Raw genomic sequence first — 21,520 nt, 5'->3', positions numbered from 1 at the left:
TCAAAAAACTGAAAGAGACAGTCAAAACACTGACCCATGACATTAAGAGCAGAGTTAGTGGTCCAGCCCGAAAAATGCTTTATGAGTGGGACAGATTCCATCTCAAAGACAACTTGCTTTATAGGAAGACTAATCAGAGGAATCAACTTGTTCTCCCTAAAGTGTATCATGAGACAGCTCTCAAGCTTCTCCACAATGACATGAGTCATGTAGGGACAGAAAAGACTCTGGCATTAGTCAGAGACCGTTTTTACTGGCCGCACATGAAAAGAGATGTAGAGACTTATGTGACAAGGAGATGCTCCTGCATTAAAAGCAAAAAGCCTGTCTCCCACATTAAAGCACCAATGGGGAGCATCACTACTAGCCAGCCTCTTGAGCTAGTGTCTATCGATTATTTGCATCTGGAGCCTAGTAAGGGTGGTTACCAATATGTACTGGTTGCTGTTGATCACTTTACTAGATATGCCCAGGCATACGCCACTAGGAACAAGTCTGGCCAGACAGCAGCAGAGAAGCTTTTTGAGGATTTTATCCCAAAGTTTGGCTATCCCCACAAGCTGCATCATGACCAGGGGAGAGAATTTGAAAATGACCTCTTCAAAACCCTGCAGCAGTTGTGTAAAGTTGGACATTCACGTACAACACCATATCATCCTCAAAGCAACCCAGCAGAGAGGTTTAATCGCACGCTTCTCCAGATGCTGAGGACGCTGGGTGAAAAGGAAAAGGAGAGATGGAAAGATCACCTGGCATATGCAGTCCACGCCTATAACTGCACCAGACATGAGGCTACAGGTATGTCCCCATTTTATCTGATGTTCGGCAGACATCCCAGGCTACCTGTGGACCTCATTTTTGAACTCAATTCTGACCAAGACCCCAGCACTCCCCGAGGTTATGCAGAGAAATGGGCTGTGAGGATGAAAGAGGCGTACAGGATTGCTACTGAGAATAGCCAACATTCAAGCTCAAAAGGGAAGAAATCATATGACAAACACATCAGAGGCACTGTTCTTGAGCCAGGTGACCGCGTGTTGGTCCGCAACCTGGGAGAGAGAGGAGGGCCGGGTAAATTGAGGTCATATTGGGAGAACACCATATATGTTGTGAAGGAGAGAATTGCTGATGGCCCTGTTTACAAAGTAACACCTGAAAACGGGGATAAAAAGGTCCGAACACTCCATCGGAATCTCCTCTTTCTAGCCAATGGCTTGCCAGTAGAGTCGCCTCCCAAAGCATCCCCTGTGACACACGGACAGTCACATGAGACAAGAGCTCAAAGAACAACAAGACAAGACCAGAGATCCACTGAGACAAAAAACAACTTGTCTTCAGATTCAGAGGACGAATCGGTTAGGTACTGGCTGAGGATTCCCCCACGTGTCACAAGAGCACCACCTAGTGGGTTCCAGAAAGGGCGCACAACAACCCGAGTGGTAACAACAATGCCCATCCCTGTACAGAATGCAAGAAGCCAGACAGCCATAGAGCAAGACAGGACACTTCAAGAAGATGGGATCCTTGTGAACACTGAAAAGCCAGAGCCACCGAGGGACCAACAGGAGGATGAAAATGATGCACCTGAGATACCTGTGCCGGCCGAAGATATGCAGAGCAATGTCGATCGGGATGATTTGGAGCCATTTCGTCCACATGAGCCAATACGAGTTGGCGAGACTGAAGAAGATGGGTCACAGATCAGGAGGTCCAACCGTGCTCGGCAGCCGCGGCAGATGTTCACCTATGATTCCCTGGGCCAGCCTTCATTCCAGCCTTTCTACCAGACACCACCAACTGTCAGTGCGGTAGAGGCCTTCCAGCCTCCAGATGTGCCTATCTGGGCAATGGACTCCAATTCAAGGGTATACCATGCACCATATAGACTCATACCCCAGCATTATGCATATCCAGTATACCAGTCTACTGCTCCTATGCCTTATATGTCATTACCCATTTATTGGTGAGCAATGGAGACCTGATTACAATAAGGAAGAAAAGAAAAAAAGAGTTTGTAAAGTTTATTAGTTCATAACAGTAGTAATGAAGGTTTATTTCTAAATGTCGGGAGCCATTTTCTATGTCAGGGAGTGTGTGACGCGCACAAGGTGTGCAGTCACATTTGTTTTTTTATTTTTGTAATGGAAGTTAGCCGATATCTTGGTTGCTGCATTTGAGTTAGGGGAGTATGAGAGTTCTGGCAGGAATGAATCATTTCTCTGGTTAATTTCCAAGTGCATATGATTGTGGAGTGTGCCACCAGGGGGCGGTGTAATGAGCAATTGTGGGTTCGCCAGGCGGGGGCACCCTTCTTGTTAACACGCTGCAGCTCTCCTCCTCATACAAGGAAGCAAGGCTGCATCAAACCCAGTTAACTGCCTGCTGTCTCCTCATTTCTCCTGTTATTCAGACATTTCTTCTGAGGCGGGTCTGCCCCCTAGACCGGACCCGTAACATAAGCAAGAATCTGTTCCCCATTCTAAAGTCAGATTTTATTCATACCTAATTACTAGTAGTTTGATGTTTATTCAGGAGACAGCTTCTACAAATAAGATGTTCCTTTAAAGTCAAAGATCTATTCCTGTTTAGTCACAAACTGTAGAGTCAAAGTGTACAATGCCAGCAGATATCAAAGCATTATTGGACGTTTCATATTTCAAATATCAAAACAATAAATCTTTCTCCTGAGGTTTTTTATTACAAGATCAACCTTTGTACTGAAACCAAAACCATTTGGAGGTCTGTAGGAACGTTTGGTGTTTATTTACATAATACCAGAACATAATATTTTTGGCTATTAATGCAGAATAACTGTTGCCCTTGAATTACTTCTTTAAAAGCCACATGTTGATTTGAGCTCATTAATGTGTGTTAATCAGCAACAAACCATTTATTTTCAGTTAACAAACCATTATGAATGGCTTATCTTGATAAAAACTCTTCATTTATAGCCTGTTAATGTTAGAATTATGGCAATAGTAATAAGCAGTTAGTAAGTGTTAAATAATGACTAGTTCAGACTTAGTAGTCCACTAATGTGAATATTAATTGGCAGCTAATTAAGGGTTACTTTGTGTTCCCTAAACAAAAGTGTTACCACGACTAAATACCTTTTTTTTTTTCAAATTTGTGACATTTACGATTCAGAGAAATGAAATTAATGTAGCATTTTTTAATCATTGTTAAAGTATTAGTAAAGTATTAGTGTCAGTGCAAAAAAGACAAACTGCTGTGATTTTCTAATCAGATTTTTGCCTAAAATGTCAATTTCTGATCAAATTAATACCCGCGTCTATGGAAATCACCGTAAGACATGTTGTAATGACTGTAATTTATTCACTACTCAAGTTTAAGATTAAAATAGAGAAATATGCCACTAGTCTTATTAAAAGAAGTGCTTTTCTTCTGCAGCTCTACTTGAAAAAAACCCAAAGGTTTAAATGACTCTCCTCCACCAGACTGTCTAATCGCCGTAGAGGATGATGGTGTTTATGAGGGAGGATAAGAATCTGAATTGATTTATATTCAGGCTGCTTATTTAAATGCAAAACGCCTGATGCAACGCCCTGTTTGTTTGGAGATTTGTGCGTTTTGCTTCATGTGCCCTGATTAATGACAACGAAGTACTTTTTGCATACATTAACATAATTTTAAAGCCTTGCTCTCCTCTGACATCACTTAAGATAGTTATGAGGGCTTCATATCATCACTGCACATGTGTAATCCAGCATTGTTTACATCCAATGGTAAAAGTCCACTCATTGCTAATTTATGCAAATTTTAATAAGCAGATCTGCATAAATGCTTTTAATCACAGGGATTAGGTGCCATCTGCTTTTCAGTGTCAGAGTGAAGCATACCAGGAAACACGAGTGAGCAGCACATAGCAGACACTGGTTTGCCAATAAAATGGCCGTCCCTGAAGACCGCGTTCCTCCAGGAACTGCTCATGTCGACTCCACTGCAGCACACAGGTGAGAACAACAGCCACCGTGGGCAGGTCAGCGAGACTTAAAACCGTTCACACGCTCACGCACATGCAAGATGGAGTACTTGGAGAAAACAAACTCCTGCATGGAGAAAACATGCAAACTCCACGCAGAAATACTGCAGCCAGGATTCAAACCCTCAACCTTTCTGCTGCAAAGCAAATGTCGTACCAACTGTTCCACCGTGCAGCCCACTGAGCAACTACTGATGTAAAACGGTTGGCTGCTGAATTCCAACACTTTTAAATTTGAAGAGTAAAACAAAAACTAATGAAATCTGCTGGACAAACTCGGAGACTCGGTTACAAAAACAATGCAGCAAATATCAGGATAACCTTTTATCAAAGCTCATCTGCTAGCCTTCAGATATTTGATCTTTAACGTTATAGAGATCAGACTAAAGACGTCTAATCGGGCAGGTGAGACTGGAGCAGAGAGGAACACACACCCAAAGAAGACTTCCAGTACTTGAATAGTTTTCTGTTAACAATCAAAGTTCAGACAATCAAACACACAACTTTCATTAGAACACGTAGGCAGTGTCCTCACCCTCATCAACAGTTGCTGTTTATTGTTAAAGACCAGAGCACATTGCTGCCATCATAACTAATGTAGTACGCCTTAAAAAAGCCAACAAATGATATTTTAGGTGGAACTCAAAAAAACCAACAAGCTCCTCAGTGCACTGTAAACTCTGATTAGTTCAGCTTACATGAAAAAAGCATGCAAACCGATTACACTCATTATGTTGTTATGTGCTAGAGCTACTAATGAATGAAGGTTGAAAATGAATAAAATGTCCAGTTAATTGGCGGCTTCATACCATGACTATAAAACTCAGGTCTAAAGTACATAGGGTCTAGCGTATTTGAGGGACGCCATATTAAACACCACATTTCCTCCCACGCCTGTCGATGACATCACACTAGATGATTGGCGGATGTACGACTTATAGAAGTTTCATTACCACATTCAAAAACATTTAGGCAGTAAGAAACACAAATGTAACAACAAAACTGCTAAACTCTTTCCAAAACATATGTGAACGAACAGAATCACAAAAGAGATGCAGTATATTTTGGCCGAGTCGTATTGCCGTAGTGTGATGATGTCATTGGCAGGCGCAGAACCCCGAGCAGATCCGGAAACTACCAGAAAACTACAATTGGCATTGCATTCTCTCATGGAATTACCTGAAGGACCATCAAAGTCTGAGCTGTGACACGAGATTGCATGCTTTCTGCTCCGTAGGTAACAACATTTATCGTAAGGTTTTTGTATAACAGGGACAGTTACGACGATTTGGTGTAAAACTACTCTGAACTATACGTGCTGCCCCTTACTGGCAGGAAACTGCACACTTCCACTTTTAAATCAAGTTACTTTACGACAAACTAGTACAAAGTACTTAGAAATACAGGATCTAGATATTAAAAAGATATAAAAAAGATCGTCTTCTATAAATAGGCAAATGTCTGAGTTGTAAATACTTAAAAAGCAGTAGTAAAATGTAAGCAGATTACTAAGTACTCTGTACTAGTTATGGTAACTTACCTTTAAGCACATTTTACTTTGTGTGCAACACATAATCATCTAGTGCCGTATTTATTATTTTCAGTGTGCTATCAAACCTACTTCTTCAGAGACTGATCAGGAAGTTTTTTACAGTGGAGTAAAAATAAAATTTCATTTTTACACGCAAAAATATCCATTTAAACCCTTAATTTTAAATCAGTCAAGAGAATAAAGAAAACTTTCTTAATAAGTGGCTCCGCACCAAAAAGGACTTGGCTTCTATAGCTGGACATGAACTCGGCTACCTCCTGTCAGCGGCCATGCTCCGTTTTTATGAACAACTCAGGTACATTTAATCACCGATCACGAGCGTTGCCAGGAAAAGCATTTTTGCCTCAAAGCCTTTCCCAAGCCAATGCTTCTCTCTTTGGTGGCTTTGGCCATGGCAGATATACAGGATGTACTTTACCTGGCACAGGTGTAACCCAGCCTAATGTCTGGATTATTAAACAGATCTAATGACTTTATGAATGGGCTTCATCTTCAGTACTACACTATTAAAACAAGGCAGACACAAAAATTGATTGACATCTGAGGAATTCAACAGATTGAATAAATGAATCAACAACAACAAAAAGGTAGAATTGGTGGCTGCTTGGCACGGTTTGCATCAAGAGCCCCGCAGTTGTTATTGTTTACAAAACAGTGTTGAATCTGTGATGCTAGTGGATGTTTTATTGGCTGAATGAAACCATAACTAAATAAAGATATGATTTATTTTCACGTGGATTATGGTTTTCTTGTTATTCTCTTTTGGGTGACCCAAGGGGGAAATAAACACTGTGTGTGTGTGTGTGTGTGTGTGTGTGTGTGTGTGTGTGTGTGTGTGTGTGTGTGTGTGTGTGTGTCATGGTATCTAAAACTTTTCTGATTGTCTGAACAGCCACCAGAGTGACAGATGGAGCATCGCTGACTAACAGAGCTGCGTAGAGAGAACATAAGATGGGTACACTGTATATCTGGTTAGGGAGACAAGCAGAGGGAGATGCCTTTTTCCTAATTGGGTAGGAATCTGTTTTATAGTCGACCCATCACATTTCTACATCATGAATTTAAAAAACAAGCAGTAGTTCCCAAACTTTTCAGCTTTGGACCCACAAAACTCCAATGACATCTCTAAAGCTAAATAATTCAGAGAATAAACAAAAGTGCGTCACTCGCATCCATTTATGACCAAACTGTTGAGTTGTTCTTAGTTGTGCTGGAAATATAGCTTCAGAAATTGTTTTTCTATTTTATTTTGAATTTTGGAAATCCTCTCAAGACCCCATGTGTAATGTTTGGTGGTCCACAGTGGGTCCTGACCCAACCTCTGCTCTGAACTGTTGTATTTTCTGACCCTTCACAAGTCCAAGTCATTTAGAAAGATGCCAGTACCAAGTGTCAGTCTGTCTCTTGCTATATTCTGCTTTTCGTTGGACCTTTATATCCAGGTTTCCCTCCTGGATCTGTGGCCTCTTTGGCCTTAGACATATGGAAGGAAATGGACTCGTTCTCATGAGACAATAACCGTGGAATTGAGTTGTAACCGTTCCTATTCTGTGGATTTCTCTGCAAGAACTATGAATTTCCACCACCTCTGCTTTGGTTCTCAAACAAGAACTGATTGGTTGGATGATCAGATTCTCCCATCCCGATCCTGAATTGGGTTAGTCATCATAAAAGCCCCTATTCCAACACATTCTCACTCCCAGCGTGTCAAAAACAAACGCTTGGTCAGCCACCCTCCGCCTCAGACCCCTGACGCTAAAAGTGCCCTTTTTCGTTACTTATGTGCGAAAAGGGGTTTTCCCCTTTTTCTAACTGCAGATCCCAATGCAGCGTAAAACTGACGCGATGGGATGTTTTGCAGCCAGGGCACCAAACAAGCTCATTGTACCTCACCCTAACCTCATCCTCTTATTTAACCTTCCCCTCACCCCTATCCTAACCTTAACCATCTTGCTAGCTTACACGTTAGTGATATGTCAGTCGCTCTAAAAGCCGGCTCTATGAAGTGAACGGAGGGAGCCGCCTCATCATTGGTCTGGTTTGGACCGAGCAGTTGGGATCTGCAGTTAGAAAAGGGAAAAACCCCTTTTCGCACATAAGTAACGAAAAAGGGCACTTTTAGCATCAGGGGTCGGAGGCGGAGGGTGGCTGACCAAGCGTTTGTTTTTGACGCGCTGGGAGTGAGAATGTGTTGCCTATTCTCACATGGGGGAAGTAAATATTCCCGCTCCACCTTTTATTATGTCTTTTTGTCCTCTCTTTCCATGCAACAGAAGACAGATGGAGCAGAACACGACAAATCAGCCTAATTAACAAAGCGGTGCACTTCAGAATTCCCACATGTGGAAACTCTCTCCAGGACCGTGACAGAACATGTTGGCATGAAGGAACAAAAACATGTTTGCATCATCCATCTTTTTCTTAAAGAGGCTGCTGTTGGAAGCCTTGCAATGGAGTTAGTGGTAAATAGGCCATTTAATTATACACCTGCTGTGGTTTTCCTCCTGCATCTTATTCAAAACATAAAAATCTTAATGAGTTACATTGCTGGATGCATGGACGTAGTTTAGGGGTGGGGACAGGGGGGACATCCCCTGCACTTTTCAGCATCCAAAAACAACATTGTGCTATATTAAATAAACACTGGTTGAGCACTAAGACCAAGTGGAAAACAACCGCTTGTGTTGAAGCCTGTTTCCCATTGGAACCATCCATAAGCTCATCTATCGCTGATACTCACTAATGATTAGCCGTTCCTGCCACCTGTGTACTCAACAGTTCAGCATCACTGACATTGCATAAAAGAGCCTCTAGGCTGTAGTTTTATACATAGTTATTGTATACCTACTGTAAAGACCCCCCCCCCCCCCCAACACACACACACACACACACACACACACACACTTCTAAAGTCAACCTCTTTGAGATAGACGTGTTTAGTTTTTACCTTTAGGATGGGGTTTGCTTTCATCTGTTTTCTTGCTCAGTGATTTTGCAGTATTTTAGCATAAGTGGCATCATTTACTAGCTTTTAGGGATATTATTACCTATCAGTGATATGCATCACATAATGCTGCACCCAGTTTTGTGCTAGTTACTTAAGTAGTAACTAGATACAAAAGTAACTTTGTTGATTGCATATGCCAAAAATGTTTAAAGTAACTATTTTTGTCACTGTTTTAAAATGATGGTGTACTTTCTCTGGCAATAGGGGCAGTACATACCAAGGGGTATTTTTGTGTTCCATTAAGCAGGGGTTTGGACTCGAGTCACATGACTTGGACTAGAGTCAGACTCGAGTCATTTTTTTAATGACTTCCGACTTGACTTGATAAAATCTATAAAGACTTACGACTTGACTCAGACTTGAATGCCAATGACTTGCAACTTGAATCGACTTGCATCAGTTGACTTGAGCATATTTGATATTTTAGCACAAAAGTGGCACGACATGGACAAAACTCAAATCATTCTGGGTTTGATCTGGTTCTGCTAACTGCAGCAGCAGTTTGTTTCAGCTGCACTTTCTGCTTGTTTGAGCAAATAAATGAAGCTTTAAGAAGCTTTAATTCTGGACTTTATTTATTATCATCACCATTAAATTGAAGTTGGACAGATGACTTGATTATGACTTCAAAATTCAAAGTTAAGGGCTTGAACTTGACTTGGACTTCCACATCATTGACTTTGGACTCGACTTGTTTTTCTTTGACTTGGACTTGACTTGACTGGAAAGACTTGTGACTTACTTGTGACTTGCAAAGCAGTGACTTGATCACACCTCTGCCAGTAGGACCTCATGAATGGAAGGCCATTAGGGTCAAAAATCCCTGTCGGAGCTATTTTTGAACGAGTCTTTTCAGGTTGTTCAACCTCCATCAAAATGACACCACTGGCAACACGCAAAGAGATAAATGTGTAAAACAATAAAGTTTATGAAAGGTGAAAGTTTTGTAACTAGATACAAATCAGTAAATCTGGTTTGTCCTGACAGGCTGTCGTAGAAGAAAATACGGCGTCTAATATTGCATTAGACCGACTTCCATGTATTTTAGACCCAATTATCATGATTATGTTTTATGAAGCCGCCAATAATTATCAACAACTGGGCATAATTTAATTTCTTTTCAACCACCTTTTGTTGGATATTTCCATATTACCAGTAAAAACTACACATTGTCACTTTAAAAGAACATTCTTACAAATGGTCCCATTACGTTCCTCGTGTCCTAATTTCAATGCGGTACAAAATAAACTATAAGCACTATTTTATTAAAGTTACACCAGCAACTTAAAAAATTGTATGTAAAAAGAATATCTTTAAAAATCCATAATTGCTCTAAAATGAAATTAATGAGTCAAGAAAGTGTTGATTTGATTCCCTTGGAAAACAAGTTTTATGTATTGGTGGACGAACTGGGCAGGGTTTGGTGTTTGAGGTCCTTTGGTTATGGATGGAAAGGGTTGTTGTGGCTTCTCAAGTCAAGTATTTTTATTTTGTTTTTTCCAAGGCAGATTTTACGAAATCTACATCCTTTTGAGTTTATGCTTCCTGGTAAATCTATAAAACGTCTGCTTTCAGCCTGTTTTGTTTTTGCTTTATTAGCTGATGGCTTGGCCATTTCAGCAGCAGTTTTAGCCCTGGATTGTTCTGTTTTTGCAAAGCACCCGCACATTTAGTCTGTTCAGGCTTAAAAACCACCAATTATTTGTCATTTGCTAAAATTTTGTTAGCAAATGCCTCTGACCTGATGGTGCCTCTGCACAGGATTATTTCTAACCACTATGCAATGCATCTCATCATCAGAATGCATTATCACCTTTAAATGTTCACAGCACAAAGTAAATATTTAATCCTACTGAAACCCGTGTCAGGATTTAGTCTATGCCTCACAGTTTACTCTTGTGCTGTATTTGAGAACAAAATGTCCTGCAAAAGTTTAGAATAAACCCTTCCAGATGTCTCAGTATTCATGCTGCACAAAGTGAAATCTGCTAAGTTTACACACTGTGGGAGGCGTTTCCAAGGAGACGTGTCAACATGTTCTGCAAGACCTGAATGAGAAGAGGCAAGATGCCAGCTTTAAGCCTCCTACACCATCTTTTTCCACCCCTATTGTATCATCAGCAGTGATTTCTTTCAGTATCTTGCCTTAAACAATTAATTAGCACTTGATGAAAAGGGACAGAATTCATGTAGAGGGGATTACTTGCATCAGCTGCCTGAGCATCTTCAGATGCAACTTGATTATATTCATAAAGAAACTCATGGAGAAACTGAATGCCCCGATCCTGTTTGAATGCATGCAGCACGTGCAGCGTGCATGCTGAGATACACACTTCGAGTACATCCACCCATACAGATAAACTCCAAGAAAACAGTTTGTTTCAGTTCCATCTCTTTGGGGTGGAAGCATCACAGGCTGCAACACAGTTAGCAGTGATTGATTATAGGCTCCATGTAAGGGGGGGGGGGGGGGGGGGGTTCTTCTGCAGCAGGGAGAAGAGAAGAGACAGAGACTGAAGCTGTGTCCAGGGTGTTTGATATCGCTCCATCAGCTATGTCTGCTGCCGAGGAGAGCAGCAGCAGTGGGAGGCAGTGGGCGGATATCAAAAGGTTAAAGGCAAACTGCTGCAAAGACTCATCCAATAGAGTACGATTTAGTCTCAGTTGCAGGGTTTAACGCTCTCTCCACTTATGTAACGCTCGTTGTTGTTGCAATATGTTAAAACATGACTTCAAACAACAGAGCTCTGCTGTTTCTGCAGAGAAACAGGAGAAATGATTAACCATGAGAGGGTTTTAATTTTGCAGTTGTGCAAATACTGCAAATCACGTTATCAGCTCTACATCTGGTGGTTCGGCACTTTCATCAACATAAATCAAGCGTCTCCCACTATTTCAGTTGTTCACGAGTAAAGCTAAAAGATCCAGGTTACAGATGGGATGTGCAGCAGAAATTCCTTCCAACTAACTCATGAAATCAGTGTTTTTCTGCATTAAAACAACTCATTACAGCAAAGCACATAAGAAAATGATTCATGTTTCCAGATGCTACAATAGGAGTCAATTCCGTGGCAGAAAAAAAAGAAGAAGAAATCTGATGCATTTCAAAATTTTTGTCTGGAAAATGTCTCATTTGTCTACAAGTGGGGGGCGGGGCTTAATACTTTTACAGCAGCCAGTCACTAAGGGGCAGTTTGATTTCTTTTAGCTTTAACGTCTGCATTACTATTTATTAGTAATGCAGAAACAGTATCAATGACACAAAAGCAGCTATTGGTCATTTTTCTCTGTGAAGACGAAGCGCAATAAGTGTTTCGAAAGAAAAAAAAACGCAACTTTTGAATGATGGGAGGTTAAATATGTGGTTTTTTTTCCCTAAAATGTCTTTTAAGAAGATAAATAATAGAGAACTGAGGCCAGTTTTCCTCCTCCAGACTCAGCGTTCCACACTGCAGCATCCCGGCTTCTGCGCTTTCACTCGTTTGCAGTTTTCCAAGAGCGAGATGATCTTCTTGAGCTAAGTAGCCCTGATCCGGCCCAGGATACTTTTTAGAGGAGACGTTTTTAAATCAACAAGTCTAGGTGGCAGGCCTAGAGGACTCATGGGAGACACAAGTAACAGTAAGAGCAACGCTAATTTAAAGGCATTGAATTAATAAATGAAAAAATTACTTTGTAGGACCTCATCTGTGTAAAAGTTCATGGTTAATAACTGAAATAAACTTTTTTAGTAGTTTGCCTTTATTTCCTGACCAAGCACTGGGGACCGCAGTTGTTTTTCTCCATTATCCTAAACACACCGACTCCTGGATTGTTTTGGCTCAACCAAACTGGGGTTGGTTTGTTTTCAGGTAGACGCTAATTTCTTCTCAACACATCAGCTTGGAACAATCTAGCCAGTTAATAACCGACAGAGGTAAATCTACATCCCTTAATAGATCTGAATGATTTTCATGGCGTAGAAATGAGCCACAGATGTAATGCAGTCATGCTTCTGACAGCAAATGAGTAAATGGATCTAATAGAAAAAGTGCTTTTTCCCCAAACAGGAAGTGACAAGGATGAGTTTTGAGAATATCCTGTTTATGCTTCTTGCAGACAGTTCACCTACCTACAAACATTACCTGAAGCTTTTTAGGAACCCCAAACCACTCCTCTGATGTAAACATGACTTGTCTATGGGACTATGGTTTCAGCGCTGCAAGTGAAACGGTGCAGCCTGGCTTCCTGTTGCACAGACCTTCCCTGTGGCTTTAGCCAGCTGCATTAGTGTGGAGGAGGAGGATGGCTTCATTTATTCCAAGTTATGCAACTGTCTTGGGAAAAACGCTGGCCAGGCGCTGACAGCAGCAAAGCATTAACTTAGCAGGTAGCAGCAACACAAAGCGTTCCCAGAAAGCAAAGAGGCTTTCCCCTCTCGTTTTTCTTACCGCTGTCATGCTGGCCTGAATTTCACTCTCCTCTGTGTCTCTCATTTTTTTCAGGAGAAAAATATAGGCCACATCAGGGGCTGACAGCAGTACACAAAAGGAAATAGCCTGGTGATTCTGCAGCACAATAGCTGTTGCATAAGCGGTGCTACAGGAAACACCTCATTAAGGTTCCACAAACTTGCAACACAGCCACAAGGATTCATCAGCAGTTTGGGAAACTAGAATCCTCTTAAAGAATTACCCAAGTAGATTATGAGATCATCAGCGAACGATGAAGTGGGAGAACGGCGGAAAGCCCGGGATCAGACAAGTCAAATCAATTTCTCTCAGTTAGACAACGGCCGTAGAAATCAGCGTAAAATGGAGCTACTGTGCTAGAACGGCTCAGGACACGACACAAATTCATAAAAGCAGGTGGAAGTCTCCAAGATCCACCTCAGGCAAAGACGCTGGAGGCAGAAGGTGCAGCAAAGCTCACTGCTGGGAGATACTGACCAAGATGAAATTGACCAAGACGTCTTCCTGGTTGATTCTGCCTGTGGGCTACTCATAGTCAGACACAGCTACCTGCTTCTGCTGAGCCTCCTGGCTCCTCTTAGCTCGGTGCTGCTAGTTCCTGATGCAGAGCTGTGATGTAAATTCTGGATGACATAAAACCGCCCCAGGCTGTGTGTCTTTGTTCCGTCCAACTTAAAGCAAGTTGTTATGAGGTATGAACCCTCACAACGCCACTGTATCACCCCCACATCCGATCCACCAATGTTAATGATGAAGAGAAGGGTTCAGCGCTCTGGAGGTTGGTTTTGCACAGATGCATGAAACATCAAATTCTCATGCCTAGTATGGCTGCACGATATTAGGAAAACCTGTGATATGCGATAACAGTGATTAATATTGTGATGGCGATATTACTTGTGATAATTAAAAACTTAACTCAGGAACAAAAATGATCAAAAACAAAGATATAAAAAAATGACAAAAAATCATATAAATGAGAAAAGCAAAAGATGTGAGGAAAGGGAATAAGAAAATGAACAAGAAAAGACAATCAGTGGATCCCGGGAAAAGCAGAATCAGCAGAACAAAGCTAACTCAGGTGTACCGTCCGCCTCGGGGATGGACATCTGACCTATGAGAACCCACCCAATTGGCCAAATGGGTAAAGAGCTCTGTTTGATTTGTTTAAAAAACATCATGCTTCTGTTTGATTGACAGAATAAATTATGTGTAGCAAACATTTGAGCTGACCATTCATTGCAATATTTATTTGTTCTTTGCGATATGCATATTGTGCATGCTGATATCGTGATAACGATATATTTGTGATATATTGTGCAGCTCTAATGCCTAGTTTAGTTATTTAAATTACAAACAACAGCTGCCCTGTTCTATACAAGTACTACTGAGAGGGAACAATAAACCTAAAAGGGATGATTTTCTTTTAAATGCGTGAATCTTTGACTTTAGATCGAGTTCTTGCCTCCGTACCTTTGTTCAGTCAGCCTCGATGCTCAAATATCCATCTTTTAAAATAATAAAGAAGCCACCAACTTGTAGAAAATGCATCACAAAGTTGAAAATTTGCATCAGTGCCCTTTAATCCTCTCCAGAGGATCAGTGATAAAACAATTTATAATCAACAAAAATCCTATGTTTATTTTCTTCATTTCCTTTAAAACAACTCAATTTAACACAAATTAAGTGATATTTTAAGACTAATCTGGGTTGAAAGATTAGTCTTTAAACAGCTGATTATGAAGAAATCAAATCAGCACGGAATCGTTTATGTAATCAGAATCCTGTGGTGACTGTAGAAAGAAAATTCAGATCAGGCTGACGGGTTTCTCTAAGAGTGCAAACTGATGTGTTATGTCTTTTCAATCTTTAGTTATCATTTTTACAACAGTCGTTCTGCCATGTTGTGACAAATTATTGCCAATTAGCCTAATGAGCAAGCAATGTGTGTAAAATTGTGTGTTGGTTATTCAAAATAATTCATATTTCAACAAAGGATTACATAAATATGTATATTTGTTGCTTTAATTCTTTTGCATTTAAGTAGAAATCAATTCATTCAAAATTTCTAAATGAGGGTACTAGATAAACATGGCTGCAGCTGATGTGTGTGTGATTCAGTAAAAAGTTGCAAATACATTCAGTCAACGAACAATAATGTTAACATATGGCTGATCAATGGGCTGCACCATAAAACAACTATTTGAAACAATATACCTCCCGCCTGATTGGTGCATGCTAAAGGACACAAACAGTGCTGTGATCATGACGATGGCAGGAAAGAGAGAAGAGTCAAGGAACTTTATTGTGATTGACATCACAACATTCTGCATCACTTGTTCAAAATGAATCTGAATAATTTGTCTGAATCATGAATCTGTAGGTAATTGCGAGGAAGACTGACCTCACCAATCGCCATAGCCTGCATTAGCTGCAGAAAGGAAACGCAGGTCAGTAAAAGTTAGTTTTTTTTCTACATCATAGGGAAAATCATTGCCCCGCCCACCTTGGCTTGCAATCACGTTTTGGCTAGTAGAAGAAAACCGTTAGCATTAGTAGCAGCAACATGGCAGAACTCGTTCATGCTTGTGTTATTTTTGGAGGTAAAACATCAACCGTGCAATCTTAATAAATATGGAACTAGGGTTGGGTCAATGTAAAGTGTAACTTGTACCACGTTTTGTCACTTTGACTTTTGTTTTGCAGCATGTAATTCACGTTTTGTAACACATAACTTTCATTTTGTAGCATGTAATTTTGGTACGTAACTTGCACAAAAAATTCTATGTGCAAGTTTCAAATCACAACTTACCAAACACAAATCTCAGTGTACAGTTACAAAAGTTATATGCTACAAAACCAAAGTTATGTGTTACAAAATGATAATTACGTGTTACAAAATGAGATTACAGTTACAAAACATGTTACAAGTTACAAAACTTGGTACAAGTTACATGTAATATTGTCCCAATCCTAGTTCCATAACCCCCCCCCCCCCCCCCCAGGAAACAAATCACATTCATTCATACTGGAGACCAGCCCTTTAGTTTACTGTAGAAACAAGTGAGCGAGACGTTTAAGACGCCACTCCAGTCATCTAACTAGGACAGCTTTTGTTTGGAATGAGCCAATGATACAAATAAAATCCTTAAACAAAACATTTAATATATGTTCATGGAATGTCAGCTGGTCTACTGAATGTTGACTACCTCATGACTAAATGTGAAAATCACTGTATAACCATTCAAAACCGATCGTTGTTTGTCTTTACAGACTCCCACAATAACACACGCAGTGTGCATTCATTACTATTGTTTTTGAGTCATTTGCCTGTGACGAGACGGCCTCTGAGCCTCTGGATTAGAGCGACGAAGCAAAGAAGTGTTGAAATAGTCTGGAGTTTTAAGTGTTTACAGGAACCATCAGCAACCAGAGGCATGATGGCAGGTTTGGTCTTCATCAGTAGAAACGTGGAAATGAAATAAATAAGTTAACAAATAATGAAGCCACCTTAGAGCAGAGGTATGCAGTTCCTCTTTATATTTAATAATAAATATTACATCTACAGCACTAAAACCTTAAGCCTCTTGAACCTAACTCACTCTCAAACGTGTTGATCCTCTTTCAGAAGCTTTAAATCATTGGTGTCTAGTTTTGGTCCCTGAGGAACACCATCCTGCAGGTTTTAGACGTTTCTCTGATTAAAGACAGCAGGTTTACTTCAGAGGTGAGGTACAGGATTTTGCAGTTGATGACATTCCAGCTGATCTGTAAAATCTTGGGATGGACAAGAATAAGCTCCGGGCCTCAGCCCACTGATTACACGACCTATTCGATTAATTTACTCTACATACACTTTGGATAAGTAATCTAACCACTAAAACAGGCGTGCTGGAGGACATAAACATCTATAACATGTGGGACACAGACACCCCCGAGGATCCTGGCCCATCATTAAAGAGTATTTAAAAGTTTTTTTTTTTTTGGTCAGAATTCACATTCTCTAGTTGTGATGATCTTGTGTGAAAGACATAAGAAATTTATTTATTTGTTAATCAAATTTGATCTTAATCCTGTGTTCTTAAAGACTTCCAATTGAATCACATTGAAACTACGACACATGTCGAAGATCACAGAACCTGTTCCACATTCCGTAACGGTACATGCTTCCTCTCTCCATCCCAAATCTGACATCCGCCCCAACACAACCTTGAAAATCTCTGCAATTCCTGGGTTTCAGCTGCGGTTGTCATGGCAACTGTGCGTTTTATTTTTGTCTCCTTTGAAACGGTGCTCAAGATTAGAGATCCCTAATGTTATGTAAGGCGGCGTGCCCTGTTCGAGGCTGGGGTTTCCTGCTGCAGAGAACTTAATTAGTTACAGGGAAGCGGCACACACTCGAGGCGCTCCGGCAGGTTCTTCACCTGAGAGCTTTTATCTGATGTTTATAAGATGTCGGCTGGGAATGCAGCCGAGTGTACGGTATTTGTTAAATCAAGCCTTTTGGACAGATTTTGTGTCTGCTTCTGATGTTGACTTGCTTATTCACAGAAAAAACATCAAGATTGAGACGTGAGTGCTTAAAAACGGTCAGTGATCCTATTGGCATTGCAAACAGAACGGCTGAAAAAGGTGAAACAAACAACGATCTTATAGGTGCAAGAAGTTGACTTGCAGTATTTATTTTATCATGTCCGATTGCATCTTTTGTAACAAATCCAGGTTTGGAACAAATTGAATGATGCTACATTTGGAGAATAAACTGAAAATGCTTCAACGGTCTTCATTCTGTTGCTTTTTCAGAAATATTTCCTCAAACCTTCTAATTTTTATATAAACGTAATGCTATGCTTGACTTTAAAACCTTTTAGGGTTTCCTGGCAAGAAACACCAGGGGGGTTTCTACGAGTGGTCTAGCGTGGGCCAGTGCCACCTTGACAGCAAGTTTGGACCCCCCTGTGGGGCCCCTGCTCAGGGCGGAGCCTAAGCATGAATAAGTACTGAATTCTTATGATAATGTGGAATCAAAGCATGTGAATGAATTTATATAAGCCTGAAAAGAGACGCTGAGACAAATACATCCATGTTGTTGCTAACAAATGTAACGAAAACATTTTTAAACAATACTCTAATTCTGACACCTATTGAAGAGCTGTTGTATCTGAAGCACCTGTATTGTTGTTATTACAATACTAGAAATACTTATACTGTTTATGTTTTTTTTATGTATTTAGCAGACACTTTTGTCCAAAGCAACTTACAAGTGATAATCGGCATGTTGCCCTTGAGGCTAACAACAATAACAACAACTTGACATCAATCATGGAGAGGAGGGAACAAGGAGAGGACGGTAGAGAGGGGGAATGGGTGTAGGGAGGGTGCTAGTTTAGAAGATGCTCTCTGAAGAGCAGGGTCTTCAGGAGTTTATTGAAAATTGAAAAGGAAGCTCCTGTTCTGGTAGTGCTTGGAAGGTCATTCCACATTTGTGGAACGATGTATGAGAAGAGTCTGGATTGTCCTGAGCGTGGTGTAGGCACTGCTACCAGACGATCCTGTGATGACCGGAGCGGCCGGGCCAAGACGTAAGCCTTTGCAAGAGGATTCAGGTAGATGGGAGCCGTACCATCTCTAACTTTGTATGCTAGTGTTAGCAATTTGAATTTGATGCGTGCTGCTAGCGGTAGCCAGTGGAGCTCAATGAACAGAGGGGTGACATGTGCTCTTTTTGGCTGATTGAAGACCAGATGCGCCGCTGCGTTCTGGACCATTTGAAGAGGTCTCACAGTACAGGCTGGAAGACCAGTTAGAAGGGCATTGCGGTAATCGAGGCGGGAGATGACAGTAGATTGCACCAGGAGCTGGGTGGCATGTTGTGTTAGGTATGGTCTGATCTTTCGTATGTTATACAGCGCAAAGCGGCATGAACGAGCAACAGAGGCAGCATGATCTTTAAAGGTCAGGTGTTCATCAATCCCACACCCAGATTTCGAACTGCCTTCCAGAGACAGGAAGTCATTTTGGATTGAGATATTGTGCTGTATGGATGGTTTTGCTGGGATGACAAGTAATTCAGTTTTAGAGAGGTTGAGTTGGAGATGGTGGGATTTCATCCATTTTGATATGTCAGAGACATTTTGATATTTGTGCAGAGACAGTGTGGTCGTCCGGTGGAAATGACAGATAGAGCTGGGTGTCGTCTGCATAGCAGTGGTAGGAGAAGCCATGTGATCGAATGATCTCACCCAGTGGCAAAGAGCAGAGGTCCTAGTACAGAGCCCTGGGGGACTCCTGTGGCAAAATGGTGCACGGTAGAGGATTGTCCAAGCTAAGATACACTGAATGATCGTCCTGTGAGGTACGATTCAAACCAGGCGTGTGCTTTCTCTGTGATGCCCATGCTAGAGAGTGTAAACAAAAGGAAGCCATGGTTGACTGTGTCAAACGCAGCCGATAAGTGGAGCAGGATAAGCACTGATTTTGTTTCACCTCAGTCTCATGGATTAATGCTCGCCAGTCCTAAACCTGCTTTTTACACAATAAAACTCAGATTATTTCACAGAAATTAGTTAAATGTGGGTTTAATACAAGAGATTTTTCATTTCAGTGTGCAAGAACAACGTAAATGTTGTCTGCTGTTTTTTCTTTATTTAACTTCCTTTTAAATCACTTTTCTTATATTTACTGAAAATTGTTGTTTTGTTTTCTAATTGGGCTGAATGGGACTTTTATTTTTATTTATATCTAAATCTATGTTTAACTTAATTTTCATATGATTAAATGAATGACATCCTCTCTTTTTGTTTGTTTTTGAGCATATTTTATTGAGATGACTTTTGTTCTGAAATTAGTTTTATTTTAAAACTAAATGAAACAAACTAAACAAACTGAATTGAATGCTGATGTGTTTTAATATCTCAGTTTTATTTCTATTTTCAAATCTATATTAACATTTCTGTCAAAAAGAATATTTAACCTGGAGGTGTGTTTGTATTCAGAAAATTTAACAAGTACATTATTTGATTTGGCCTGTTTAAACAACAGGATGTGAATGTGTTCAGTTTGCAATAAAACACTTTACACTTAATTTGCATGCATCATTCCTGCATATGACATCTAAAATAGGAGATTTAAGAAAATACACATTTAATGTTGAACTTAAGTGAAGCAAAGACGATTAGAAGGATATACTGAACTCTTTCACCCCACATGAAGCTAGAAAATGTCCTCATTTCAAATCTTTTGAAGTAGAAAACCACATATTTGAGATTATTGCCAAGAACGGCTCAAATATCTGTAAAAGTAATTAAGTGCAGAGTAAAAAGCAGATGCTTCTGCAGGGTTTGAGAGGTATTGCATTCAGACTCTAGAGGATTTAAAGAATTAGGCAATTACGAACACAATTAATATGAAATGGTTTAGAAGCTTAATTGAGGCTGAGTGCGTACATTGTGTTTATTCCACAAATGTTCTGCTTTTGAAACAAGTATTTAAAAAGTGAAGTGTGTAGTGACAATATGTGGACCTTGGAGTAACAGTGGGGTAGCATTTAGCTTCATAAGATAATGAAACACCTGGATTTTACCACATTTTAATACATCTTCTCTGATTTCATTACTTTTTTGTTCATCTACTAAAAATAACTTAGGAATCTTTTTGGTATTATTCTGGAAAATTAGACTTTTATAGTTTTGGCCTACAGGTTGTGCAGCACCAGGCTAAAGACCAAAGGTGACAGATCATTTGCTGCTGTGGTCCCCAGACTCTGGAACTCTCTCCCCCTGAGCCTGAGATCAGTGGACTCAGCGGTCTCCTTTAAAAAGCAGCTGAAAACTCACCTGTTCAAGCTGGTTTTGTATGACCTTCATCATCCTCTCTTTATTCTGCTCTCCCCACCTATTCCACCTTCCTCAGGATCCACTGATTTCCCTCTTTCCTTTTCACTCTCTCTCTCTTTCTTTACATTTTTAATCACAATTGTCTATTTTTTGCTCATTTTAAATATATTTTTAACCATTTTCTAAATTATTTTTTATATTTTTACATTTTTTGTTTTTGTGAAGTGCCTCGTGATTTCTATCTTGAGAGGCGCTATAAAAATGATATTTTCTTCTCCTTCTTCTTCTTCTCATGTACCACTCTCACTCTCTCACACACTTTTCTTCTTGGGTTTCTTCAGCCATAGCTCTGATTCTGTTATTCCCTCATTTTTGCCTAAAATAAATAATTTGTCTCTTTTTTTAAAAGCCTTAACAAAATCCTTTGATCTGGACCAGCATGGCAGCTACTTTTTCTTTCAATTATTCATCAGACATAAAAAAAGTCTCTCTTTGTTCTCATTTTAGGTTCAAACAATCTTTCTTATAATGTAAAATCACTCGTTATAGAAAAGTTTATGGAACAAAACAAATCTGCTTTTGCTTTACCTTTAGACACAGCCGAAGCCATAAACATGTCTTAATGCATCAGGTCTCTGGTGTTGTGCAGAAAAAAGTATTTTCTGTCAGGTATCT

General features: G+C 40.2%; 1 protein-coding gene across 5 annotated transcripts in view; it reads left to right on the top strand.

The window, feature by feature from the left end:
• Nucleotides 1-21,520, top strand: part of LOC107377833 (disks large-associated protein 2) — a 128,442-nt gene that overhangs the window by 51,965 nt on the left and 54,957 nt on the right. The gene's annotated exons all lie outside the window — the stretch shown is intronic.

The sequence above is a fragment of the Nothobranchius furzeri genome, chromosome 2 (assembly GCF_043380555.1).
Source record: "Nothobranchius furzeri strain GRZ-AD chromosome 2, NfurGRZ-RIMD1, whole genome shotgun sequence".
NCBI classification, from domain to species: Eukaryota; Metazoa; Chordata; class Actinopteri; order Cyprinodontiformes; family Nothobranchiidae; genus Nothobranchius; species Nothobranchius furzeri.
The sequence above is the reverse complement of the archived record's forward strand: the minus strand, read 5'-3'. Positions and strand labels throughout refer to the sequence as shown.